The sequence below is a fragment of the Dromaius novaehollandiae genome, chromosome W, assembly GCF_036370855.1.
Source record: "Dromaius novaehollandiae isolate bDroNov1 chromosome W, bDroNov1.hap1, whole genome shotgun sequence".
NCBI classification, from domain to species: Eukaryota; Metazoa; Chordata; class Aves; order Casuariiformes; family Dromaiidae; genus Dromaius; species Dromaius novaehollandiae.
Genome location: NC_088130.1, coordinates 15432237 through 15459893, shown reverse-complemented (window position 1 = coordinate 15459893; position 27657 = coordinate 15432237). Strand labels below are relative to the sequence as shown.

The 27657-nt window shown below is 43.9% G+C and overlaps 1 long non-coding RNA gene across 1 annotated transcript; it reads left to right on the top strand.

Annotated features, from left to right (window-relative positions):
* Positions 1–10706: 10706 nt before the first annotated feature.
* LOC135324182 (uncharacterized) lies at positions 10707–16960 on the top strand. The gene is made up of 3 exons (XR_010385542.1): positions 10707–10896; positions 14000–16271; positions 16858–16960. It is a non-coding gene; the product is annotated as an uncharacterized LOC135324182 (long non-coding RNA).
* The last annotated feature ends 10697 nt before the right edge of the window (positions 16961–27657 follow it).

Sequence of the window (27657 nt, the reverse complement as noted above, 5' to 3'; positions counted from 1 at the left end):
GCAAAAAGGCACTTCCCAAGAGGCTTAAGCAACAGGAACATCATTTTGGAGCAGATAATTTAGAGCAACTGAGGCCAATTCTCGAGCATATAAAACATAAAGATGCAAATATGTCTGTGCTCTATATAAAGTGCCAAAATCTAAATGGGCTCTCTAGTGATTTGAAATGTAAAGAGACTTTTTAGTACAAACACAGATCTATTCAGTTAAAATGCTGCAGGTTATAATGCCACCTTCAAGTGAGGTTGCATTCCTGCTTTAACATATGAAGAATACAGCTTATGCTCAGCTTATTTTTTTTGCATTCAAAGTCCTGAGCATGTATTGTGAAAATAATGTTTACTTTGGGTAGAAATTTCACGTTTGTCATAAAATCTTCCCAAATGATGACACACAAAATAGTTTTTACAGACTTCCCCTAAAAATACAGCTCACTGAAATGTCATGTCTCGGCTACATTTGAAGATCAAGCCACAGTTAACCTGAGCTAATGGTTATTGTAGTTAATTCTTAGAATCTGACAACCACCACGTTGGCCAAATTACAGATCACTAGCAAGAATGCAAGCAGCATTATCTGGAAGGTCCAGCTGTGTTTCTGAACTTCTCTTGTTTAAATCCCAGAACTGATTTCTCATCTGTTTGTACCAGCTTGCTCTGGATTCTCTTATAGCAGTGTTTTATGCCAAGAAATACCTCTACTATTAACGCTATATTACAAGACCTTGATCCCATGGTCTTACTTCTTTCATTCTGCTCCTCTACAAAGGTGATTCCTTCATCAGACTCAACTTCAGAAATTTGTAGGAGCCACTCTGATGTTTTGAAGCTGACTTGTCCTGTGGTTGCTTTAAGGCAGATACTGCTTTTATCTCAGCAAGATAAACTCAGTGCCATCATTTCATCTTACACTGTTAGAAAGGCTCACAAACTGTCCTTTACATGTCTGGTAGCTCCCTCCGAACAAATCATGGACACTCTCTGTCCCTGTGAAGTGATGCTTAATGATGTAGAAGGACCTGAATTTAATACTGTGGCATCACTTTTATCGCTGAGGTTTTCCTTTTATAATCAATCATAACTCTGTGCTACTACATTACAATAAAGAAGAATAAGGAATTCATTTTTTATCTTGTGATCATGTGGAGGAAGGGTAGAAAAAATGGCTGTAATAATATATGTGTTAAAATAAAAATTAAACATGAGCAGGACATTTATTCCATTTTGATCTCTCTCATGTTAGCTTTTACTTTCTTTTGAATGCAGTAATGCAGGTAACATGCTTGCTGAGTTAGTTACCAAAATAACAGGTACTGTCGTTCAGAGGAGCAAAGGAGCCTCTAGAATCTTCAGCACTGTCCTGATCAACAAGTATCACCTAGCTATTGCTCAGTCACAGAAGATGAAGGGAACATAATTGGTTTAAATGGACTAAAAATTGAGATGAAATACGTTGCATTTCTTTGATTGAAGAATTATTAACTATATTGATTGAATAGTACATGTATCATTAGAAAGAACTGTAGAGAGAAGAACATGAAAAGCCTCTAATTGCAATCCTATATATCCTGTTTAGAATCTGTAACGAAAAAATTTGCTGCGTGTAACGTCTCCTGGAAAGTCTTTATTTTAATCACTTTAAAAGTATTTTGTTTTTCGATATTTTGGATAGCAAGTTTCCTAAAAAGAAGTTATGAGAGGGATTGTAGGTATTTTAAAATTAATTTTCAATGCAATGCACCTAGGAATGAAGGTTAGTGTTGCTAAGTGTGCCTGGTAGTTCTTACCAGATCACATCCTCCTTCAGATTCTTCTGCCCACTGATAAAGCTGTGTAGACATAAGGAGATGCATTTTATGTACAGGAAAAATGGACTTTTGCAGCCAAATCTAAAAAGAATCTGTGCATAGTCTGCCTAAATCCTATTCTCGGCATCTAAGTCAAAAGTTGCAATCCTCACTCAGCAGCTACATAACTACTGGAAATGCCAAAACTCGGTGGCATAATAGAGCATGATCTCTTCATGACCACCACTTTACTGCTTTTGCCTAACCGATGGCATAAGGCAACCTGAGATTCTGGCCTGTGGACAGGTAACTGTAACAAGGGGTGAGTATGGAGATCCTGTCTAAGCTGGTATAAAGTAGCATAAAAGTAAAATGAATGCTGATTTGCAGATGAAAAATAGATTAATGAGGTGAACTGAGCTTCAGCAGGGGTATGAAAGACAGAAAGAAGGAAAAGAAGGCCTGCGGTAATCTGAGATCACCATCAATCCCACAATTATAGTTAGTGGGCACTAACATGGATGCCCTCTGAAGATGTAAGCCTGGTCAGCTCTGCTTCATAGCTACCTATCTGCTCATGCTATTTCAACCTGTCGCTTGTTCCCAATAAAACACACCTTAAGCCAGAATACTTCAAGTAGTTGCATTTTCTTTGTACAGCTCACCAAAAAATATTATTAACAGCATGACCTTTGAGACCATTAGTTTTATCCCAACTTTTTCAGCCTGAGATGGATGAGAAGTCCTCGTCCCTTCTTTCCCCTTCCATGTTGCTTTGGAGTTTCATGAATGAGACAAAATAACACATCTCCTAAAGAACCTGATACGGTAGGGACACACAGAGCCAGGACCGATCGCTTCTTTAATGTGCGAGTAGTCCATTTGTTGTTACAATAGCATAGTTGGCAAATTTGTGTGGGAAGAGAGCTCAGGAACTGCAAACAAAGTCTCTCTTTTGTCAGCCATATACTCTTACACTTCCTCCTTCCTGTATATTCTTTCTGATGAAGTTTCCTTTGCAGTACTGATTTGGGCAACTACACTCCACCAAAGCACAGCTGTTCTTAGCTGTAATGTTTCCTAAGCCCCAGTTCAGGATAAGTGTTTTTTGGAGTGCCTTTTTGGAAATGCCTAGTGCTCCTCATGAACTCTGCAGAGTCTTGATGCTTAACACTAAGCTTTGGACTTTCTGGGCCAGATACCTAAAATACACATATGTAAATATGACACATGTAAGCACGCAAGGCTTCTGCTTAAACTGGTTCATGGGGCTCTGTTCCTCAGTTCTCAGCAATTGCAAATATGGGTCAGCTCTGCTTTGGCCCAGGTAATTCAGCCACATTAACTCTGCCGTAAACATGACTGCCTGACCTTAATTCACAACTAGCATTTTCACAAAGCAAAGAACCCTTCCTCCTGCTTCCTCTAGTCTCCCAAACCACTGATTTCTCCCAACCCTGTGCTCCCTACCCCTTGCACAGCCACAGCCCTGCCTCCTCTCCAAGATCATCTCCAGCCTCCCCTCTCAAAACCCTCACTTCCTAAGTCTCATGTGCAAATGTAACCCACATCCTGGATTCCCAAACCATTGCACTGAACACAGCATACTGCCTCTGTCCCCAGCACAGTCTCCATCCCTAGCTCTCAGCTGCTCCCCTTATTCGTGCACAGCCCTGTGCAGCCCCTAACCCTCCACATGCCCGGCTCCCACATCAGAAAGGCGCTCAGCTCAGGTGGAGCCTGACCTGCCTCCACAACAGTGGCACACATTTCTTGACCTATAGGAATGTGGTTTTGGTTTTGGATACCTGATACTGTCACCATTCCTCCTGCCACAATAAATAATACTTCCTGTCCGTAGGGCAGCTTTAGCATTGTTGTTCTGTAACAGGGTGAGTTAAATCTTTGGCAATGCATTAACAATGATATTCCCTTTACATTATTCTGTTATTTTACAAAAAGCAACTTCTGCATTGAAATAGGCAGTTCTGAAAGCAATCAGTTCTCAATCTCTTTCCCAGCTTGTTTAATTACAAAGTACTTTGACTCGCAATTCCCACAAACTGTAAAACACACACAACTGATTCCTGTATATTGTATGCTGAACAATGTTGTCTTCTGTGACTTACACAGCACTCACTGTCATTATGTATTCCCTAAAAATTCACAGTTACAGCAAACGCTATAATCCACCACTCTTGTGACTAGTATGTAATACAATAGCAGCTGTTTCAAAGATTTTGGCTCTGCTGATGCCTCTATTCTCCTGCCTTTGAGTAACACCTCTGAATTTATGGTTTTATTTTGCACATTTACTTTTGCAGTCATCAGGACTTCCTTGGCAGAACCCTGAGTAGAGCATTTAGCAAGAAGCAATCAGCAGAACTCTGAAATCACAAGGCATTCTCACCCAAAGGTTAGCGCTATTAATGAGAAAAAAAGAACAACTCAGAAAAAGCAATACAGCAAATTTGGAATTGCATCATCATTACTGAGCACTAATAAAGCATGCTTCACACTTAGCTAAAAAACACTTTTACAAATGTGATTGTGCATCAGAAAGCCTTACTAATTATAGGGTTTGGGCTCTTTCCAAAGATATACAAACTGAGGCGTATAATACTATTTGCAGCTAAATTTATCTAAGTGTTCAGCTCCCATACAGATTACAAAAGAAAAAGAAGAAAAGAGGAAAAAAAATAGTTTGTATTGTTACCAGTTACAAGCTGCATGTGCTTCAGAGGTATAAGCACCTACGACTATTTTATTACAAGTTTCTGTGCGTTCTCTTTAACTTAAAACCCCTTGCTGGGTATTCTTGATGTGTTAAAGCTATGGAACAGCGACAGTGTGATAGAATTAGCCTGCTGGGAATGCGGTAGTGCATCAGATGGGAGCTGGCAGCATGGGAAAAGTTGTTTTGGTAGTACCACATCAGACCTAATGAAATTCTGTGGACAGATGCTAATGGTCTAAGTAAGACTTGGCTGAATATCCCAGAACTGGCTGCGCTGGTCGAGATGAAGGTAATCGTGCTCTCCTGCACCCCTGTGACCCATGCTGCTGTGACAAAAGCCAAAGTTACAAGTGTAGCTTCCGGGCTTTGAATAACAATTTGAGGGTTCCTCTCCTCCCCAAAAAACGTAAGCGATGCATTAAAGAGCAAGGCTTAAGTCCTATTCTCCCTGATAATAAGCACCATTCAAATTCCTGATTTAACTTTAAAATGAAATTAAGTATGAAACATATTTAACCCAAATAAAACCAACATCACCAGCTATCCTAGCGGAAGGTGTGTACTTCCTAATTAATTACTCAATGGATTGTTAAGCTGTATGTATAAGGAAACAAAGCCATCATTTCGTTAATTGCATTTTTTTCCTCATTTAGGCCACAAAACTTACTGCAAAGCACTTACTAAAAAAAAAAGTGGAGGAAGATTCCACTTGTTTATTGTAAACACTCGTTCCGGTAGAGTTTGTTGTAAGGAGGCAAGATAATTTATGTATTTGTTTCCTTTCTGTTCCAAAATAATGACTGGGTTACGTCACTTCAGGTGTTTTAAATACATACTTCATATATTGTAATTACTTGCTTGGCTCTCACTAGCAAAATTGTACCCTATGTCTCTAAAATAACATTATGGCAATGAGATAGAAGCCATTTCAATACTTTTAACACTACTGCTGATTTTATGAACCTAGATTTATGTTTCTGGAAACTTTGTTCTTAATTAAAAAAAAAAAAGCATGCATGCTAGGTTGTTTTGAGCAATTAAAAAACAAAGTGCATGAATAGTGGTAGCACACCTTTATAGAAACTTAATTAAGAAGTTTCTAACAGTGTTGTAATTAATGTGTTAAATATGTTATCTGCTCTCAGAGTAAAGCATGGAGAAGTATAAGCACAGCAGTGGAAAAAGCTGGAAAGACTGAAGATTACACAATTTGTATAAAGCGATACAGCTGCCAGCTGAGCTCAATTTTTTTTAAAGAAGCCAAAACAAGGAATTCTGTTTATTATATGTTTACTACCTGCATTCTGAACTTGAGCAAGATTTGGTCAGTATAAAGAAAGGTCCTTATCTTTTGTGCTGCTGGAAGGTAGAAATACACATTTAATCATTGAACACAGACTTGTAAAGCTGCAGTGCTCATAAAAAATGGTTTAAGACTGTCCTCTTCTGGCACTTCTGAGTAATCTCTCACAAGTTCTCTCACATAAAAACACTTAATTGTAAGAAAGCAGATTTTTAATTATACTAAAGAAATATTTGCAAATAGACTTCAATTATGCATTTGTAGTTTTAGTTGCAAGTTTTAAATCTTGTTGACCTGGGAATAAATTTTGTCTTGTACAGCTTTGTGGAAACACAGCATAAACAGTGTAAGTCTGTTTCCTTGTAAACAACACTTTGCATCCTAGGATTTTAAGTGATACAACTGCTACAGCTTTTCTAACACTGAATTTAAAAATATGTGATCACATGGAATTATTTTGAAAGCTCTTTTGTATGTCATGGTTTCTGCTGGATGTTACTGAGACCGTCAATACCTTCACTGGGATACCAAAGGAATTCCTCCGATGCCAGTTACCCCACAGAGACATCAGCTTAGATCTCCCCTTGATATAACCAGACAGAAGAGGATTCTTCCTCCGTGAACAGCAGCTGATTATACTTCTGTTTGATGGCTTCGTAAACAAGACTGAGGAGAAGGCAGTATGGCAGTGACTCCTGTGCAGGGGTGCTTGTCCCGATCCAGTATCGGGGGGGGGGGGGGGGGGGTCGTTACAATCCCAAGGATGAGATTAAGATGCTAAAACCGGTCAAATATCGTACAACCTTTTAACTTTATTTTCCACGGAGTGGGAAGAAAAGGTGGGGAAAGGCAAAGGGGAGGAGAGAGAGAAAGAGAGAGAGAGAGAAAAGGGGGAGAGAGAAAGATCACCACCCATGGATCCAGTGGCGTCCTGTTGGTCCTCTTCACCCTGGGTGTAAATTTTAGCGATGCGCGTGCAGTAATTACAACTCGAGCAGGGTCCGACCCTAGGTTCCTGCTGAAAAGTTCGGAGCCAAATCAAGGCAAATTAAATAAATAAATTGTAATGACACGCGTGAAGTAGTTACAGCTCGAGTTGGGTGCCTCCGAAGAGGGACCCTGAACAAAGAAATCCCTGGGCAATTATAGCTTTTTCAAATTAAGTTTCCCACCCCTCACGCGGTAGTTCAGACCAATAGTAATTTTTGGGTCTGGGGTCTCCTGCTCCCTATTGGGTCTCATCGTTGTTCCTAGGCAGGCTGTTTTTCTCCCTTATCTTTACTGTTGCGGTTTCTGCTGACAGATGTGTTTTGATTCCTCGGGTTCTGCCCTTCTTTCTCAGGGCCCTGACAAACAGCTGTTGTTCCAGCAATTAGCACTGCCCCAGCAGTGACAGTAGGTGTTATCTTCCAAGGTCCTGAAGAAGAGGATATAATCCAGACCCCCCCCCCTAATTAACACTGTTTCAGCAGCGAGGGGAGGCTTTGTTTCCCAAGGTCTTGGCGCCCAAGCAGGCCTTATTTCAAAGCCTTCACATCCTCCCTCCCGGAGTGTGAAGCATAGGGATGCAAACTGCTTGTAACTCCCTTATCTTTCCAGTCTGCACCAGCTCTGGGGCCCTTTCTCACTGCCTAAGGCTTCAGCAAATTTAGGTACTCATGCTAAGCAAGTTTTATAAAAGTTGTGCTAAGCGGCAATAATTTACAGTCCAGGTCCCAAAGTCTCTGCCCGATCGTGCCCTGGTTCAGCGCAGGCTCGGTGTGTCCCAGGTGGTCGCAGGGAGACCACTTCGGGGGTCGCAGCAGCTCAGTCCTGTTTCCGCCAGGAACAGATGGCTTGTTCGGGGTTACGGTTTGCTTGCACCTTATGTACCAAGAAATGTTTAAGGCAAAAGTTCACTCATCTGTCCACCACAGTGCTGACTCCTGTTACAATCTTCTTCGCAGGCTGTCATGGCCAGGTTGTACAGTTTAGAGGTCAGCTGAGGTGTCACACCGAGTTAAAGTGCAAAAGGTAAAGACTTGGAGATCTTATCCAAGAGCTGTGAAAAATGGGTCTGTCTACTTTCAATTTGCATTGCATTAACTGTAGACTTTTAGGTATTTACACTTGTGGGCAATTATACTTACCTAGTGATTTCATAAGGCTCTGTTTTCTGTTGCTTGTTATCTCTGTCAAGCAGCAACCATTTGGGTTGAACTTCTATATGCCGAGTCTTTGTCTCAGTAAAGACAGGATTCTTGTTTTCAAAAATTCTCTAGAGTAAAATGTATGTGACTATTCAAAAAACAATAATTTACATTGCAATAATTAGGGTTTTCCAGGCATGCTGCCCACTTAGATTCTCCAGCCTGCCCTGACTCTATTAGTTCTGGGAACCCACAAGAGAGTCTTTATTCTTCAGTGTTCAACTTCTTGTTATAACCTGAACTATAGTCATGGCAATTCCCTCCCCCAAGCATAGCAGAAGTGCCAATTAACTAGGGATTTTTTTTTTCTCTAACAGCAATCTCACAAGTATACCAACCTCAGGTGGGCCATACATAGCCACTACAGCTAAAGAACAAGAGTTACTACAAGGTGAAATAGCAGCTCTACTGCCATTTAACTGCAAGATTTTGCAGTTTTAACCATCTTTTTACCTAGAGCACTCGCAATGAAGCACCAAGAGCACTTTGTAAGCATGCTGTGCATCACACTTCAAACTTCATCAGAGGGGATGAATAACTGAAATGGATTTTAAGCCATTTAAACACCGAGAGACACAGGCAGTCACCATTTCAAAAGTGCATCATCCTTTTATTCCCAGCCAGTCAGTCAGTCAGATGCTCTGAAATCTCACAAGGGAAATGAACTATGAACATCAGCACAAACGCACATAACTACCTGCTGCATTGGGACCACCTCTATGTTGCCCCACGTCTGAGAAGGAAGCAAAACCACTGCACAGCTGGTGCCTTTTCTTCATTTTTCCAGGCACCCCCGACCGCGGCGCCTGGTAGAGGGCAGTTGCGAGCCACGGGAGGAAGCTTCGAGAAGCTGGGGGGGGGGGGGGAATGGCACCTCGGTGCCCTCCCGCGCTGCGTGGCAGGAAGAAGCTTCGAGAAGCCGGAGGGCCAGTGGCGCCTCCGCGGCTCTATGCGCACCCTGCTGCCACAGCTCTGCTGCCCTTCGGTATCAACACGCGGCTGCCGGTTGGGGGTGGAGCTCGGTGGGAAACCGGAGGCCCTGAAACGCGGCAGCTGCAGGAGGCCGATCCGCCCCTCTCCCTCCCGCGAGGGGCCGGGCCCGTGGCGGCCGTTGCCGCGGCGCCGGTGTTGGCGGAGCAGCCCCGGGACGAGGCGGGCAGCTGCCCCGGCCTCGTGCACCGCCGCCATCTCCTGCGGCGCCTCTGCAGGGGTGTGTGTGCAATACGAGCTTCTGCAGATGTGTGTGTGCAATACGAGCTTCTCTCTGCGTGTATAGACACGTTACGTACCCTGTGGTACGCCCCGAGCGCCGTTTCTGTAGGAACGGTAAAAACAAGCGCCTTTTAAGGCCTGACCTTTGTGTGGTGTGGTGGTTTGTGTGGTGGTATGGACCCTCTCACTGCGCCTCCCTCCACCAAGCTCTCTGGTGGTTATTCCTCTCATTCCAGCTTTAAAATTGCAAGTGCTTGCAGCAGTGTTGGGCTAATGGAGTAATCATAGGTAAATGCAGCTGAACAGAGCTTACCCACTTGTAGTTTAGAGACTTCTAGTTAATTTCTCCCCTGTCCACCCTATGCTTTATGGCTTTACACCAGTCACAGATGAATTTTAATTTACTGCAGCACTGCTATAGCTGCAGGCTCCCAGGGTGATGTTACACAGCATGAGAGAAGAGAAATCAGTTTATTTGGGATTGATGGGCTCTGCTGTACGTGTGCCTCTTTGATTGGTCCTAAAGGTACTAAAAATGTGTTTTTATGTAGGTAGCTGCTTCTCAACAGTATGGAATAGGAAGGGAGGCTTCAAGAGTTTAATGTCAAGTTGCAAAATTTGGCTGTAGGGTAAGATGACGCCAGCGAGGAGACTTGGAAAAAGGAGAGAAATGAAGACGCTAGAGGTGTGTAGCAGCTGAGAAGTATAATATCAAATTGAAATGTTTCATTTATTTAAAAGGGATTTTTTTTTCTTTCCTAAGCAATTACAGAAATCGGAACACGGCCTTGCAGTACTTTGGTGAAGCAACGTTTTCCACTGACAAGTTCCATTTGAAAATTTCCTGTCAGCGGTATTGTGTTTAGCGTGGATAGCTCAAGTGCCACTGCTGCATTTCACTGAACGATCACAGCAAAAAATAATCCGTTTTGTCAGTTTATGTGGCTGCTGTCTTGAATTTCATGAGAAAAGTATAATTATCTCAAAAAATTGTCTCAGTTACCTGTTACTCCTTGAGAAAGTGTTTTGGTGATATAAAAGAAACATTCACAGGAAGTTGCTCAAACAGCAAGATGAGAGTAGAATATCATGGAAGTGTTCCCCGGAAACAATCAAGGATAGTGGTCCATGCATGTATACTGCTATACAGTGCACAATTTTGCTCCCTAGCTTATCTCCAAGACTAAAAGCATTGAATGGCTATGATATCTTCCTTTTTTCTCATTACATATGTAGATGGGATTTTTGATTGTTTCTTTTTCTCTTAGAGGGGAAGAACAGGATGTACTGCTAAAAATTAAGAGAGTTTGATCTGAACCGGAGAGGTTTGGGTTTGGATTTCATTTTGTGGTGGGTGGGGAAAATCAGAGAATATTTAAGAACTACCCCTGGAGAAGTCTGACAAGCAAAAGCACCTGGGAGAGGCTTGCTGTGAAAATTACGGCGGTCTGATAACCTGAAAATCAGGTTTCTGAGAACAGTTATAAAAAAGCATAGTGTAATTTTCTTGCGAATTCAGATAGTGTTTGTAAGCTGAAGTTAGTTTCCGTGTTCTTGGGTGTTGTTTATGTGCTTATATTTGTAAATTATTTGAAAATACTGATTATTCATTTTATGTTGAGTTTTATCAAAGCTACAAGAGCTTAGTTTGCATTTCTTGCTGTGCCAGGTAAGTTTCTGGGTGAACTGCTTAGTTGTCATTGTTTTTCTTAACTCTAGCAACTGAGATAATGTTTATAGCTTACTTAAGGCTGTAGGTGCCAATTGTCAACTGTGCTGTATTTTAGAAAATGATAAGAATTTATGAGGAATTTCATATGATATGTATTTTGCCTAGATATGACTTGCTCACTGTAAACATTAGTGGAATTTTTTCTTGTTTAACTGATGGGTACCAGCTTGATTAGAGTTGACTGTCCGTCTGACAGTCTTGTACTGCCTGCTGCCTCCTGCTGCCTCATACTGCTTGCTCTGTTGGTGTGACATGGAGTACGCAGACGGCTTGGATCCATTCCAGTGGCTTCGCTGACGTGGAAGTGGTTCCTGAGGCTGAGCAAGTATGCGAGAACCCTTTGTTAAAGCAAAGACTGGATGCAAGAATATTTTTTTATCTTGACCGCTCTGAAACCTGAGTCTACCTCCTCCGCTCTGTGTGCAGAGCAGCCAAAGGAGGAGCCAGGGCAGGATGTGTGTCATTAGTGAGGTCAGCGTAACCCATCTTGAACCTGAGGAGTTCTGCTACTTGGCTTATGAGTTTTGGCTGTACTCATTCTTTAGCTGCTTAAAATTAATTAGTCTGCTTAAATAAGTTACTTGGGCAAAAATCTAAGATCAGGATGGGCATAGAAATCCAAGAACCCATGACAGTTTTGCATAATTCTCGATTATTTAGATCTGTTCACTGTATGGTCTTAAAGCCTAGTGGAAGCTTCAGATTTTAAGGATTCTGTCTTGTCTTGAAAGTATTTGTTGTCAATTTTACCTTGGAAGAATTTATTCTAAGAGCAGCCTCTGGATCAGTGTGGTTTATCACTTACAGTAACTTGGAGAATTGATGTTTGAAACACAAAGGCAGTCTTAGCTGTGATTTCAGTTTGATTGCTTCATGGCTCCATTTTTACTCTGCATTAAAGTCGTGATTGATTAGCATGTCGTATATTACGTTGTTTCTTAAAATAAAGAAGTAGCAATATGAATCTGAGGGCTCTCCTGCTCGGGTAAGATACCTACAAGTAACTAGCCTCTGCTTTCAAATGAATACCCCAGTCTTCCTTACTTTTAAGATCTAACTGGGGTGACGGAATTATAGGATGAAAGCATGTGCTTGGAAAAGCTGATCGGTCAATGAAAGAGACTTTGCTGCAGTTCCTTCATGTTAAGAGACGTTCAAGAGCACAGAAGTCAATCCATGAAGTCAAACATAGCATGAAAAAGACACTGAAAGTGAGCCTTACCCAGGTTTTTAATCACGCTCAGTCACATGCCATATGATCATGTTATCAACATTCCTTCATTTGGCTGTGACATCACTGTGGAAGACAAATGATGTTATTAGTTTGGTAAGAGAGTGACGAGGACACTTTTTATGTAAGCTAGGATACTCATATTCACATGCTTAAAATTAAGCATGTGAAAGGTTTCATGTAAGGTTAAGGTCTACATCTGTACACAAGTAAGAATGGATGGAGTAAAAGATCTACTATTTATATTACTGTTTTTTCTCTCCTGTAAGATCCCAAAATGTCTAGATTAACAGCAAAAAGATTGTAATATCTCATTTATCATTGCTTTTAAGTTTAAAAGTAAAAATCAAATTAAAAAATATTATAAAACTCTTTTTAATATCTTGATTCTGAAGTTTCAAACGGAACTGTGTATTTCCAATGCCTCAAGGGTGTTTTGCAGCACCATGGTGTTCATTCAAGGGAGTTTGCTTGTGTTCCCTGAATCTGAGGCAATGTAACTTTTCTGCAGCCTTCAGGACTCAGCTGGACCTTGGAAACAAACAAAACCGCTGACTTCTCCTGTTGTTACCAATGGAAATATTTTCAGTGATCTCAATGAAGTCAAGATTTCATCCTCAGGATTTTTGGAATTTCATGTGGTTTGAGTAGATCGCACATTAAAGAATTTATTAAAGATATGAAGGCATATATGCATGTACTTGTGAATTTGTTAAGTATGTAACAGTGCCAAAAGAATTCATTCTCCAAGAATTACAGTAAAATTCTGATGAGAGAAGTTTACCTGTTCTTGTTCTAGAAAACTATTTTACGTTTTGAACAGTGAGCTTTGGTTCAGAATTTTAATTTAAATTGGGTTTTGTGTTTTATTTTATTTTTCATTGTTTCACGCCTGCTTTGCTGGCTAAATCTCCCTTTGGCTTAATACTGTGTATTATATTTCCACTCCAAAATGTGATTTTGGAGATGGTGGGTTCGTTATTTTTTTCTGCTGTATCATTTATATTTGTGATTGTTTTTCAAATCATCCAATTTCCTTCTGTTTCCTTTGGGCAAAAACTTACTACGGATTTGAAAGCAAGCTGGAGTTTTTCGTATCTTGGTATCTAGTTCAAAGGTAAATGTGAACATACTTGTGTTTTGATTTGATATCTAATAACATATGTAGATAGCAACAGAATCCTATGTGAAAGGTCTGCTTCCTTTTAACCAATTATATTAAGTGTGTATCACCTAGCTTTTTATTTTCATATATTCCTTAGCAACACTTCATCCAGGAGCTGGATTAAAAATAAAGTTCTGTTTTCAAGAAAATAATTGAAAATTTTTGTTTGATTTACCATGAATATTCTAAACTAGGACAACTTTAAAAAGCCAGTAGGACGATCCTCGTTTTGCATTTTACATCCCCGTTGTAATGAGAGGACATTTTTCATTTGGGATCAAAAAAGAAAAAGATACTCTCTTCTCTTCAAGTTAAGCACACAGTAGAACTTCAATGAAGTAATGCTTCTCATATCTTGTTTCTTCATGCATTAAGCTGTTTGCCTTGAGGGCCTTCATTGCTCTCAAAGGAAATAAAGCATTTCCTTTATTGGAGGCAGGATCAAGTCTATAATAATCTTAGTTATTAGTAAAGAGTAAAATACAACTGTATTTTGATTTAAACATAAATAATTTAAAATGGATTTGCATGTTTGGAATTTTTTGTTGCCGCTATTAAACTGCTTTCCTTTAATCATATGGCTTTGAATATGTTAAGGGAAGATTCCAGTTTGTTTCAGTATGTGTATTTTTTTTTCCTTTCAGATGGACGCCTTTCTGAAACAGCAGCTGAACAGCTGGTTGCCAAAATGACTAATGAAACAGACATACCTTGCACTTGAGTTCGCACGTTCATATGGGCCAAGCACTTAAATGGTTATGAAAAAAGAAAGATTAGCCACCATAATGCTGATCATAGACCAGAATTAGCAGTTTCCAGGGGAACAGTTTTGCATTCTATAGTGATGACAGAAAAAGAAAAAAAAATCAGTCGTCTGTGTCAAACAGCTGTCAGCCATCCAATGAGGTAGCAAATGGCAGGAAATCTCTCATGCAAAGATCACATGGAATACCATATCCAGGAAAAGATCAGATAACTACTGCAGGTTCAGAAGTATCTAGAAAATGTACTGGTCTTTTGGAACTAGACCATACTCTTCTTGATGTGTCTGTTCCAGAGACACAAAAACTCACACGTTGTTAGCTGGGCACAGTTTTTTTCTTAGTAAAACTCACGAAGGGACTTGTATATCAAAAAATTTGCATTTGCACCGGGAATGAGTCCTTTTGCAAGATTAAGTGAAAAAAACACCATTTAGCAAGATGGAAAAAACTAACAGTTCAGACAGCTTTTGCTCTTTGTGGGCAGACAACCTCAATTTGCATGCAGATGTGTGCAGGGCTTTGTTCAGCTTCATCAAATAACATGGAATATGCAGAAAAATCTCTTCCTCTAAATTTCTTAAGAGAGAATGCATTATCTCTTCAAAACAAGTGTTTCTCTAAGATTCGGTCTCATACCAGTCAACAGAAGACGGTCATTATGAATGAATGTGAAGGAAAGCATCTTGAGATCACCAGAGTTATGTTGGGCCAACCTCCAGCTGTTGACCAGCCACAAAACCTCCAGGAAATATACTTTGAAAGCTTGGATGAAGGAGAGACAAAGGCAGAGATATGTCATCTCCAACCTCTTCCTGCTGTATGTAATGATGATGATTAATATACAGCTGCAAAGGCTCCACATGAAACTACGGATAGCTGTTTTGGGGCCCCCCGATTGATAGTTCTGATGAAGACAGTGCAGAAAGAATTGCAATGACAGGGTTTAAAAATAGATTTGATTGGACAGTTTTTGTATTCAGTCTTCCTAAGAACGTCTCTTCATTCCAAACAAAAAATAAAAAACGTTTTAGTTTTGCCAGGTCGGAAGGCAAGGCAATGTTTCCTTCAGAAAAAAGACCAACAGCAATTGAAAATGCAGTAGGAGAGAAACATATACAAGATAATAAAGAGGATGACTTGAAGAATTCCACGTTTTGCATAATGGCTGGCACTACCCATGGAGGTAGAAGTATTACAGATAGCAACAAGGGGCAGACTCTCCTAAGTCAAAGGAAAAAGTAGATGACTTGGAAGATTTGTTATTAAATTTTGCAGTTTTGAAAGGACAGACAGGACAGAAAAACAAGAAAAGATCTGAAGATCAGACAGAAGAAGAAGACAGAAGAGGAAAAACTGATGGTAGAAGTGAGAAAATGGATTTGCACAGAGCAGAGGGATAGCATCTTTACTGAATCAAGTGTCGACAAGAATATTGGTAGTAAAATAGGGCTACAGTCACCTGCAAAAGGCTTTACTATAGAAAGTACTTGTCTGATGCTGAACTTAGTAGTCAGTCCTTCAGTAACCTGTCTGTCCATTAAGGTCTGTTCTAATTGTTAAAATCTCAACTGTCCTAATACAAATTCATGCAGTGAATATGGCTATACACTTTTCAGTATCACTTATCAGTAAACTCTAGGAAATACAATGTGGAACAGCAGACTGATGAGCAGAAGGAAGGTGTATTAAATCAAATAAGCACATCTACTACACAAGCTTTGAAAAGTAGCTTAGATGAAACTCCCCAACTAAGAAAAGTGTTGTGCTGGGAGGAGGAACCAACATTAAGTTCAAATCGCAAAATGGGTGTTTTGGATGAATATTATTTCTATTTGAAGGTGCTGAGTATGATTAAAAGTCTTTAGCCCAAAGAGAAATGAACTATCTTTTCTCCACGAATATAATGGGTTTTCTGAAGGGAATACAGTTTACAGGCATCATGGAGACAAAGTGGTTGAACAAGATCAGATGGAAGAAACTAACAATGACTAACTAACAAAACTAGCAAAAAAAGCTAACAAAACTAACAAGATCATGCAAACTAAGTAAGAGCAGTGATGTGGAACAAAAGACCATACAGCTTGAGGATTAGAGCTTTGAAGGAAAATTTGCTGCAGAATGTGTTTTTTCAAAACCTTTGGATAGTCCTGAGGTAAGTAATAAAGCAGAAAAAAAAGTCAAGTTCAGCTAGGTAAAGACTTTCTAACGTATGCTTAGCTATTCATTTTAATTGGGTAAATAATCATTATTAATGATTCCATTAAATACAAGTCATGTATTTTGCTGTGACTATCATTTCTTTTCTTATTTATTCACTTTGTAACTGTCCTTAATGTGGTAATAAATAAGTATGACACTGAAAAATAACACTCTTTTATTCATTGAAACATATAATAGATTGGTCTGTTTTAACATGGTAAAATCCTGCGTTAGAAAAATGTTGTCAAGTAATACATAAAAGCTGCTTGTATGACTAACTTCTTAGCCCTTTTCCTGGACATATGTAAAACACCTCAAATTAAGTTGTTCTTTAGAGTTGTTCACAAGAAGTGACGTGTTTCCCAAAGTGTTTTTAATGGAGCACAGTATAACATAGAACCAAGAAACTGTACTTCAGCATCACAGTTATCTTACAGTGGGGTAAAAGTTTTGCTCTTTCCATATTAAAAACAACACCCATCATACTTCGCATTAAGTACATGTGTTTGGTGACTCTTAGTGTTGTTACATGTTTTTAGACAGGAAACTCTGTGAAACAGAAATCATTAGGACAAAGTAACTGGTCCAAGGAGGCACTGGGAGAAATCCAGCCTTGCATGGTCATCTTACGTATGTGGAGAGCTAAAGCCAAGGTTTGCTTACTTTTCTAGTTTGTATTTCTTATAAGATATTTCTTATCTTTAGTAAATGTTCCACTGAGAGCTTTAATACTGATTTTCAAGACTGCAGCGTCCTTAATCCTTATCTTCAGCTCTAATATTTTCTTGATTGCAAGTATGTTGCCTTAAGGTTACAGTTGTCCTGAGAGCAATCTAATTTAACCTAATTCAAATAACAGTTACTAGAGCTTAATTTTAAGACACTGTCCACTGAGGTGGTAAACTAAAATGAATATATTCTTTTAATATACATTTCTTTTTGTATCATATCCATGAATTAGACAAGATATGTCCTGTACTGTTAATTTCCTGTAAGACCTCCATTAGATTTGCAGTAAATTCTTGTTTGGAAGGTCTTAGCACTTCACTCCTTTAAATAGGCCTTAAACAGCCTAATATTTAAGACAGGGTATAGGATAACTATAAGAAATATGAAAGCTTATATACTTAAGTCGAAAGTTGTTTAATGAAGGTCTGATTTATATCTCACCTGATTTGTATCTGATTAGACAAAATTAGATATAAATATCTAATTATCTGATATATATATCTGATATGTCTTTATATCCAATTAGATATAAATCTAGTATAAAATCAGTTTAAAATGAGATAAGGATGGGGTGTATGTTAGAGCCAACTGCCAAAAGTGATCATGTTTTCTGTGTGTATGAGACAAAGCAGAGTGTTGCTTTGCCTGATTTTCTGCAGGTGAAATGTCCTACATGTAGTTTGAACCAGTGCTGCTAAGCTAGTTTCTTGTATGCAGTTCTTGTATGCGCGGACATGGTTATCTAATGACAGAGGTCCTGCAAATAGTACTACTCCACATCTTTTTGCTGTGCTTGAGCAGAATTTGATCTGGGTGGAAAATCTGCCCCATTCACTGATTTAAAGGGAAAGTACTGGGCCAAAGGTTACTATTCCGGCTCCTTGCCTTGCGGAAGGCCTATCGCCTGTATTTTTCTTCAGAAGCCTTTGTTGATTTTTATCTTAGTTTTACTTGAGATTCGTCTGAAAAATTTTTTTTCCACAAAACAGAAACAAAAAAAATGGCTGTTATTGTCACAACCTTATGGTAACATTCTGCTTTGAAAATAAAAGTTACAATATAAAATATATATGGAGGTAATACAAAATAAATTATATAACATAAAATAAATTTGAAAGACAAACATTTTAGAGTCTCTTAGAATTCTTTTATTGAAAGTTTTGTCAAAATGGTGACAAACTATGCAGTTTCTGCAGTCAGACTACTATGTGCATATGTTGCCAAAACTGCATGCATCTTTTTGAAATATGAGAGAGAAAATTTCATTGAGAGAAGAAAAAAGTTTTTGAGTCATACTATCTTTTCCTTCTCTCTCTCTCTCTCTCTCCATATTTTCGATCATAGTGTGCCCTTACTACCAACTGATTATTAATGCTTTTCAATACTCTGCTGTTGTTCTTCTGTCTTGATAAATGTATGAGGTTATACTTTAATACAGGTTAATGAGGTTATACATTAGTAGAGGTTTATTAATTTGATAGCAGTGAATTTCAGTCATGGCTAGAAGTATAGGATGTAGTACTAGCCACATGCAGCGCAGCGAACTCAGAGACCTGCACAGTCTTCTCCACCCCTATGTTCCTATGAGTTCTGCTGCAAACTCTTTGTGAGAGAAGTAAGGTGTGGCTTTTCAGTAAAAGGAGAAATGATGTACTGGTATGAGAATCTCTTGATACTCTTCAGTTTTTCCTCTCTATTTTACTTTTCCTCTAAATGGATATCATTAAATGTGATATTCTAGTAGCTGCTATCCCACTTCCAAGTAAACAAACTTTATATAATAGAGACATGGAAGCATGCAATCATCTTTTTCAGCCCAAAAGGTGGAAGTGGAGTGCATATACTTAGGACTACACAGTGAAACCAATGTAACATCCTGCGGTCTGGTGACAATCATGTTGCGCTTATCTCTTGCCACACAGCATTTGTACCCTGTGGGTCTGTACTGATTATTACCCTTCTCTTATCTCCAATATCCTCTGCAATATGATGGACAGAGTTACTAAAAGCTTGACTGAATTGCCAAATGCTGGAGACCATACGCTCTTCTGATAGTTTTTATATTCCTGCCGCCATTTATGGAGCTTTCCAGAGCCGTGGGAGAATCACCTTTGAAAAGTAATTCAGAAGGCCATTTATTCAAATGTACTTGATTGTTATATCCTCTATGCACTCATTTTCTTGTTCTCTTGTGTCCTCTCCTACTCTTTTGCTCTCCATCCATTTTTAGAGGCATCCTTCTACAGTCAGTACATGTTCCTGCTTAAGGCCTTATTCACAAAAAGTTGTACTTTGTGTTTTGCTTTTTTGGTTTAAATGTGCAGAGCAGCGTTACTCAACTTCTCACAAGATTAAAATGAGTAAGAATTGTATGGTTTACACTGCCATAATAAAGAGGGAAAATCAGAGCATTTTTGAAAATCTGAGAGTGTAAATTAGTTCATTGGTTGATCAGAATTCTTTGTGTAGAGTTGTGTGTAATCTAATTATATATGCAATGTAGTATGTAATATAATACTGACTATGCAAAAGTTAGTTATTATTTCATGTAGGAGCAATAACTGATATATTACTGGGCATATACTTGATGGTTTGCTTAAGCAAGTATCTATTACCATTATCATATGAAATACCAGATTCAATTTTGTGTTCTGCATTCTCAGTTCCTGGTCCATATGAACTTACTGTGCTTTTTCCACTTTTCTATTTCCCTTTTACATTTTTAGTGTTCTGCACAGATTATACAATGACAATTATACTTTCTGTAACAGGTAGATGCTTATTTAGCTGTATTTTTGTCATGATCTGCCAGTAGGTAGTTATTTGACAATTCTTAATTTGTAAATCAGTCTTAAATATCTTTTATAATCAGAATACTTTAGCTTTCCAACTCAGAATGAAAACTCTGAGTATAAAGCTGGTCAAAAACATTCATCAAAATGAAATATATCTTTAACACTTATTTCACAATCTAAGTAAAAGCCATAGTAAATTCACTGAAATCCTTAGGAAAGTTTCTACTGACTTCTGAAGATTTTTACCTCCAAAAGTCTCACCTAAAGCTTGCTTTTGGGATAAGGAAGTCAAGATTGTGTGGTTCTGTGGAGGTAGAACTTTTGAGAGATGCTGCCTTTGCTAACCTTTTCCTCTCCTTATTGCTTGCACCCAGATAGCTCTCCTCAAAGCTAACTTCTTACCTGAGCAGGTATTAAAAAAGCTTGTTCAGTGGAATGTCATGTTCAACAGAATTAGGTGTACCCAGTTGTTAAATCTTACTTTGAATTTATAGATTTATGTATAGATAGATAGATATTCTTTGCTGGATAGAGCTTCTACAGCAGAGTTCTTTGTAGGCAGTGTATTGAATTAATTTTGAGTTGTGAGCAGGCAAAGGTTTTGTGCTGCCATGCTGGGTGTCCTGCGATGCGAGCGGTTTCCCTTGTCCACATGCTGCCTCGCAGCAGCCCTCAGACCCCTGCATCCCAGAGCAGCGATGTGGCGCAGGGCAGGATGATTCCCGAGCACCATGGCCTTCAGCGGCTGTGGCTCCCCCTGCCTGCCCGCCGCCCCCCCCCCAAAAAAAAAAAAAAAAAAAGAAAATAGGTCCGTTTGATCTCAAGTGGAAACTGGTCTGCTTTTGTAGCAAAAGGGAAAGCAAGCACAGCACAAAGACTGTTTGCTGGTTTTGCTTGGTAGATCTGTTTGCTTCCCTGGATGATTTTAAATCCTTTTCTTATGGCGCTCTTGGAGCACTTGCTTCCAGGAAACTGCGTGTGGTGGTGAACGGTGCTGAGAGAAACCATGTTCCTGTTGGAGTCCAATCTGTCAGCTTTCTGTCAGCAGCAGACTTCCAAAATGGTTTCTTTTCAGCTCGCCCTTGTGAATGGGTTTGCCCAAAGCTTGAATCTTTGGTAATGACCGGACTCCCTCTTTTCTAGGCCAAAGGTTCCCCCTGAAGAAAAGGAAGTTCTTGAGCATCCTCTTATGGTTGATCCCAGTGGTTCTTGGTGAGTGCCACACAGGGAGGCATTAGGGTCCCAGCTGAGCACCTGAAATCAGCAGCTCCTGTTGAGCCTGAGAAGGGTGATGTCATTTGGAGAGGGTTGCACCTGTTCTGTGGGGAGAGAAGACGGCCCCGTTTGACAAGGGGATGGTAAAAACACTGCATTAGCAGCATCTCACCCCACTCAGAGACTTGTGGAAGCTGGGAAAACCCTTGCGCTGTGGAGGCTTGGCCCTCATCCCCAAGCAGGCAGCTACGCTGGACTTTCTTGCTCAGGGACAGAGGTTTTGGCTACTGGCAACTTTGTGGGAGCGAGACTGCACAAGGGCTTTGCTCTTGTTTCTTCCCGCAAAGCCGCCGCAGCGTGAGCAGCACCCGAGCTGTGTCCTGTGGGAACCAGAGTCTGCGGGCTTGGGAACTACCCCCAGCCCTGCCCCTTGCCTGCTCTGACCCGCAGACTTCCCCTCTGTCTCCTGGTCCACATGGGAGCTGTGTGGTACCCACACAGTGGAGATGCCGGCACTGAGCAGGTGTCTCTGGCGGGAGACGAGGGCCCTTGCCAGAAGGTGAGGAATGCTGAAGATCATCCCTGGGCACAGAAAGTTAGACCTCCCTCCTGAGGTCCCTTCTCTAGGCTCCCAGTCACACTGTGTTTCAGATCCCATGGGGAGGTGGGCGCTGAGTGCTGGGCCCTCACTCCATGGGGTGGGGGCATTGTCTTGGTTATGCCCCAGGCGCACCCTGGGAGCAGGCAGCAGTGGGCTGGGCGGTATTCCTTCTCAGGCACAGCAGTGACAGCTCATCCCAGGAAGCAGGTCAGCAAGGCTCAGGCCATACAGTCAGTGTTTTTTAACATGTCCCACATTTACCACAGCATCCCACAAAGACATGAAAACTGTAGCTAGTTCCATAGTACTCGAGTGAGGCAGGGATTGCTTCTGTTGCTTCTGGTGCTGTTTGCTTCTGGTGCAAACATGGAGTCCCAGGCAGCTGCTTCTCCACGTCCCTCACAAGCCTCTGTAGCACATAGTGTAACGGAGGGAGTGGAGAGGGATGGGAGGCGGCCCTCAAGCTCTGCTTCAGAACCAACTAGAGCCAGCTCCAAGACTTGCCCTGCCTGCAGGCGGCCATGGAGCACGGGTGTCCCCCATCCAATTTTCTAAAAGAATGTGGCAAGGCAGCAAGTAAAATCTTACACAAAAGCTCCTCATGTTTTAGAGAGGCCCGAGGCTGTACCCTGCGCTTGGCTTGACCTCCCAGCTCCCAAAATCAAGCTTGCTTAAGGCTTTGCTGCCCTCCAGCTCTGTCAGGTGTTGCTGGTGACTGGACGCACCTGAGAAAATGTCTGCTGCTGGATGCCCCCCTGGGTGGTAGAGGAGGACATAACCCAGCAGCCTTCTGGGGGGGGGGGGGTCTCCTGCAGTCACAGGAGGAGGAAGGAAGGCAGGAAGGAAGGAAGCTCATAACCTGAGGATGAGTGACCGGAGAGGCCAGCCCAGCTGCAAAGGGGCAATCTGAGAGGGTATGATGAGTTGCATGGATAGGCAACTTGAGCCCAAGTTTCCCTAAAAGAATTGGCTGCCCTGAGATCAGGTGCCAGCAGCAAGGTGGCCAGGGCTGGCAATCAGACTGGGGAGCAATGCTTAGGAATATTTTGCCATCTTGTGGCAGTTTACAGGTAAAATTGCTCTGGGTGATTGTGAACACTCAAACAGCCAGAAATGGGATTTGTCAAATGCACTATTTTCAGGTGCGGCTAACTTAGATGCTGGTGTACTTGACACAGGGTGGGAACCCTGCATCTGGTTCCCTGGAACTGCCTGGTATTTGTGGTTTTCCTTACAGGTGATCACTCATTTCTCACTGCTTTCCCCCCTCTCTCTGTGCAGGCAGTGACTAGTAGCACGGCCCAGCATTGCTGCCCCCAGTGAGAGGTTCCCTGGGTTTGGCTAGGTGCCAGTTCCCTCCAGAGAGCCCTGGCTGTAGGGAAGCATGGCAGGCTTGTCACCAGGCGGATCCAATAGGGGAGGTGAGGAGGGGAGGGGAACGATGCAAGAAGGGCACACACAAGGCCAGAGACAGGGGTGAGCCCTGGCATGCGCCCTGGCTACCCTGGCAGCAAAAGGGACACCCACCTCCCTGCACAGCTCCCGGGCAGCACTCTGGAGCTCCTGCTTCTCCTCCTCCTGCCTGCCGAAGGCACAGCACAGGGCTTCAGAGCAGAGCAGAGCAGGGAAGGCACAGAGCAGGGCCTCAGCGGGGGCAGCCCCAGCTGGGCACTCCACACCTGCCAGACACCGCAGCAGCTCCTGCAACTTCCCCTCTCCTCCTGGCTTTGCTCCAGCCACTCCGGCAGCGTGCTGAGCTGGGCCAGCAGCCCTTCTGGCTCCTTAGCTCCTTTTCTGGGACTTTGCTACCTGCAGCAATGGGGCGCCATCAGATTTGCCCTGTACAGGCCCTTCCACCCGCCTCCCCTCCCTCCATCCTCCTCCGCGCAGCATCCCAACCTCCTGTGTCCCAGCGCCCAGAGACATCAGGATCATCCTACCTGGCCATGTGCTCAGTCAGCTGGGCGTTTGTGACCTGCAGTGCCTCACTCTGCTGCTCCAGCATTCCCAGCAGCTTTGCCTGCTCGCACTTCTCTGCCTGCACACGCTTCAGGGCCAGCTTCAAATCCGCCACCTCCATGGCTTGGGCTGCGTGCTGGGAGTCAGCACAGCATGAGGGGGTACGGCCCGTGTGCTCAACCATTCAGGGATGCTCACATGATCACTGTCCTTCCCAGCGCCTCCTCATCATCAATGCACGCGTACATATGTGTGCTCACACAAATGCTCTCATGCATGGCTATGAACAGCCATGCCACCTGGCTCATCCGCAGTCATGCCCAGGGACATGTGCGTGGGCACAGCTAAGGCGGACGGAGCCCTGGGAAGGAAAAACCTCCATGTTAACTAGAAGGGCCATTTTGCCATCGAGAGCACATGTGGGGCACAGCGTTTTTCCTTCCTCCTGGAAGATTCCAAGAGAGGAGAAACGCTGTCTAAAGCAGCTGTCAAAAATTAGCAAGAGCAAAAATCTCTTGTCTTCTCCTTCCTGGATCTTTGGGGCCTCTCCAGGAAGGCTGGAGCCCTTCTCAGGGGGGACAAAACATGCAGCCACCTGCCATGGGAGCCCAGCAGGGCTCCGGGTGCCTGGATGCACTGGCTCGTGGCAGGGCAGGTGCCTCTGCCCAGAGCTCCCCTGCTAGGCAAGAGGGGTCATTGCAGATACGTTGCCCCAGGAGAGCCGTGGGGTTCAGCACCTCCTGGGTAGCCCCCAGTGTGACCTCAGAGCCACCACCTCGTGCTGTGGCAGGGGATCCTGTGAGGGAGCTGGCTGCCCTATATAAACCCCACTTGGAGGGAAGAAGCCCATGGTCGCCTTATGGCTGCTTGCTTTTGGCCGGTGCACTCCTCCTGTGGGTTGGTTTGGGTCTGCTGTCTGAGTTACTTGCCCTGGGCAGGGAAAGAGACAGGGCCTGGAGGGGAGGGGTAAGCTGCTGCTTGGCTTCTCCCAGAAATGGGGGGGGGGGAAGGCTCCCCAGAGAAGGCCATGATGGGAATCGACAGCCTCACCAGGGAGAACTGGCGGCGACTTGGCAGAGGATGCAGCGGGGCTGAGCTGGTCCCTGGCAAATGGGTACAAGGGAGGATTGTTGCTCCTCTGGGCATCCGGTTGGGTTGGTAGCATAGACGGAGCGTAACGCAGCGGTGGGGGGAGACATTGTGGGAAGCCTTCCTCAAGGCGCCTGGCCCTCGTGCTCACCGACAGACATGCAGGTGCTCCATGCTTGGCGGCCAAGCTGAGGGGCCTGGGAGTAAACTAGGGCAGCGGCTACTGTCAGTGGAGAGAGGCCCTGCGGTCTGTAATGCCCAGCTTGCTTTCTCTGCTCTCAGTCCAGGCCTGTGAAGCCTGGTGGGGAGAAGTGGGCAGGGTGGGGCCAGTGCAAACAGAGCAGATGTGCTGTCTCCTGCAGCCGCAGCTGAGATATCCCCTGAGAGGCTTCCCAAGCCTATCTTCTGGCCAGAGCCTGGCCAGAGCCTGGGAGGGGGGGAGGAGAGGGCTGTGCCTCACTGGTTCCTGCAGCTTGTCGTGCTTGTACCAAGTCTTGCCCAGGGGCTGTCTGTCTGGTTTTATGCCGGTTAAATGGTCTCCAGGTCTCTCAGGACCCTCTACTCATCGCCACAACCTTTCAAAGAGGACGGAGAGTGGCCTTGCAATGAGAGTGGCCTGGGCAAGGTCCCTCAACACTCGGGCCTGAGGACCCGTGCACTAGTGTATGTCCCATTTGCTTAAGTGATCACTAAGCCCATCTTCCTCCACCAAGGCAAAGTCGTCCTTTCTCCAGACTTCCTCCATGGTCTGCAGAGCCTGGGATTCCAGAGGGTGGCTCCTACCAGCAAAGACTGAAGCAAAGGAAGCATGCAGCAACTCTGCCTTGCCGGGATCCTTTGTCACCAGGGCCCCTGCCCCACTCAGCAGCGGAACCACCTGTCCCCTAGTCTTCTTTGTGCTACTCCAGTAGTTAAAGAAGCCCTTCTGGTTGCCCCTGACATCGCTCACCGGAGTCAGCTCCAGCCTTCCTAGCCCCATCCCTGCATACTGAGGTAATATCCTCCCATTGCTCCCAGGCTACCTGTCCCTGCTTCCACCTTCTGTACACTTCCTTCTTCAGTTGAAGTTTTGCCAGCAGCTGCTTGTTCATCCACACAGGTCTCCTGCTACCTTGCTGGCTTCTACCTACCTGGCTTCTTGCTCCTTGGCAGAGACTCTTGTGCAGCTTGGAGTCGGGCACCCTTGAATATCAAGCAGCTTGCTTGGAGCCCTCTTCCTGCTCGGGCCCTAGTGCATGGGATTCTTCTCAGAAGGTCCCTGAAGAGGCCAAAGCTTGCTCTCTGCAAGTCCAGCCTTGTGAGCCTGCTTTTTGCCCTGCTCCCTCCTCGCGGTATCCGGAACTCCACCATCCCAGGGTCACTGCAGCCAGGCGTGCCCCCTGCCTTCACAGCTCCAACCTGCCCCTCCTTCTTTGTAAGGACAAGGGCCAGCAGAGCACCTCTCCTCGCTGGCTCCTCTATCACCTGCTTCGGGAAGTGGTCACAGAAGCTCTCCCGGAAGCTCCTGCATTGCTTGTGCTTTGCTGGGCTGTGCCTCCTTGCTTTGTTCAGCCTTGCTTTGTCGAGTGGAGGAAGGCTCGGCAACTCAAATGTAATGACACAGCAGCAAGCGAAGAGCTGCTTGGCTTTGGAGAGGGGAGGGCTGAGGGAAAGGCTCTAGGGGACCTCTCTTATCTGAAACTAGAAACCCCAATCATTTCCGGGCCAGGCAGGCATAGGGGTGTCCCCACAGGGCTATCTTTCACCAAGTTAAATTATCTAGACTTTCAACGGAAAATAAAGAAGCGGAAAGAAGAGCATTTTAATATTTCATTGCTAGATTCCAAATAGAAGACTGCTGTGTTATTCAAATAACACCTTCACGTGAAATCATCCAGTTTTATTGTAAAAGAAGTTAGGAATACCAAACACCTAGTTTCTTGTGTTAGCTGAACTTTCTTAGTACTCTTTGCCCCCCCCTTCCAAATTGGGTGGGGGTGGGAAGGAAGCAAACAGTAAGAATGTAGCTGAAACCATACATTTTTCAGTGCAGTGGTGGCACAGAATATCCACACCGGTAGCCCTATATGCCATCTCTGCCCTGTGCAACGTCCCATGTGAAAACAAGAGCTCTTTGCATCCCTGGCAGCAGAGGAAGGGGCTGCCCAGGGCTTTCTCCAGGTGCCCCAGCCTGGGGTTTTCGCCCTCCCTGCCTGGGCAGGGGGCTGGGGGAGCAGCAGGATGCAGGGGCCTGCGTGGGGCACAGGCCGCCCCTGGGCCAGCGCACACATGGGCCCTTTGTGACGGCCCCGAGCTATTGTGACCGCGCAGCGCCGCAGTGTTTCCCCGGGCGGCTGCAGAGTCTTGCCCTGCTGCCTTGCGCCTGCACTGCTGCCGAGCGTATGCGCCAGGCGCGGGGCAGCACGGCAGGTGGAGCGAGGGTTTGGGGCTAGTGCTGGCCTGGTGCTCTGGAGCGGGCAGCAGCTGCTCTGGGTGCCGATTGGCAGAGGTGCCACTGCCTGGGACTCCTCTTGGCCTGCCTGCCGCATGCGGCTGGGGCCCCCCCAGGGCTCCCTTGCAGAGCGGAGGGGAGCTGCGTGGGGCACATGCGGCACAGGCCCAAGCCATGGAGGTGGTGGGGCTGCAGGTGGCCCTGCAGCGGGTGCGGGCCCAGAAGCGGGAGCTGCTGGAGCAGCTGGAGCTGCTGGAGGAGGAGTACGAGGTGCTGCAATGCACCAAAGCCCGGCTGGCGGAGCAAGTGGCCAGGTGGGATGATGCCCCCGGTGCTGGGCGCGGGGATGCAGCAGGCAGGGCAGGTGTGTGGCGCCAGGTGCGACACGGTGGCCCCTCTGCCCTGCCCAGCCCCCATGCCTCCGCTGGCCCACAGGCGACTCCACTCGCTATTGCCTGGAGCTGGTCGGCTGCATGCTGGCTGCCCTGGTGCTCTACGCCTCTCGCTACAGCCAGGAGCT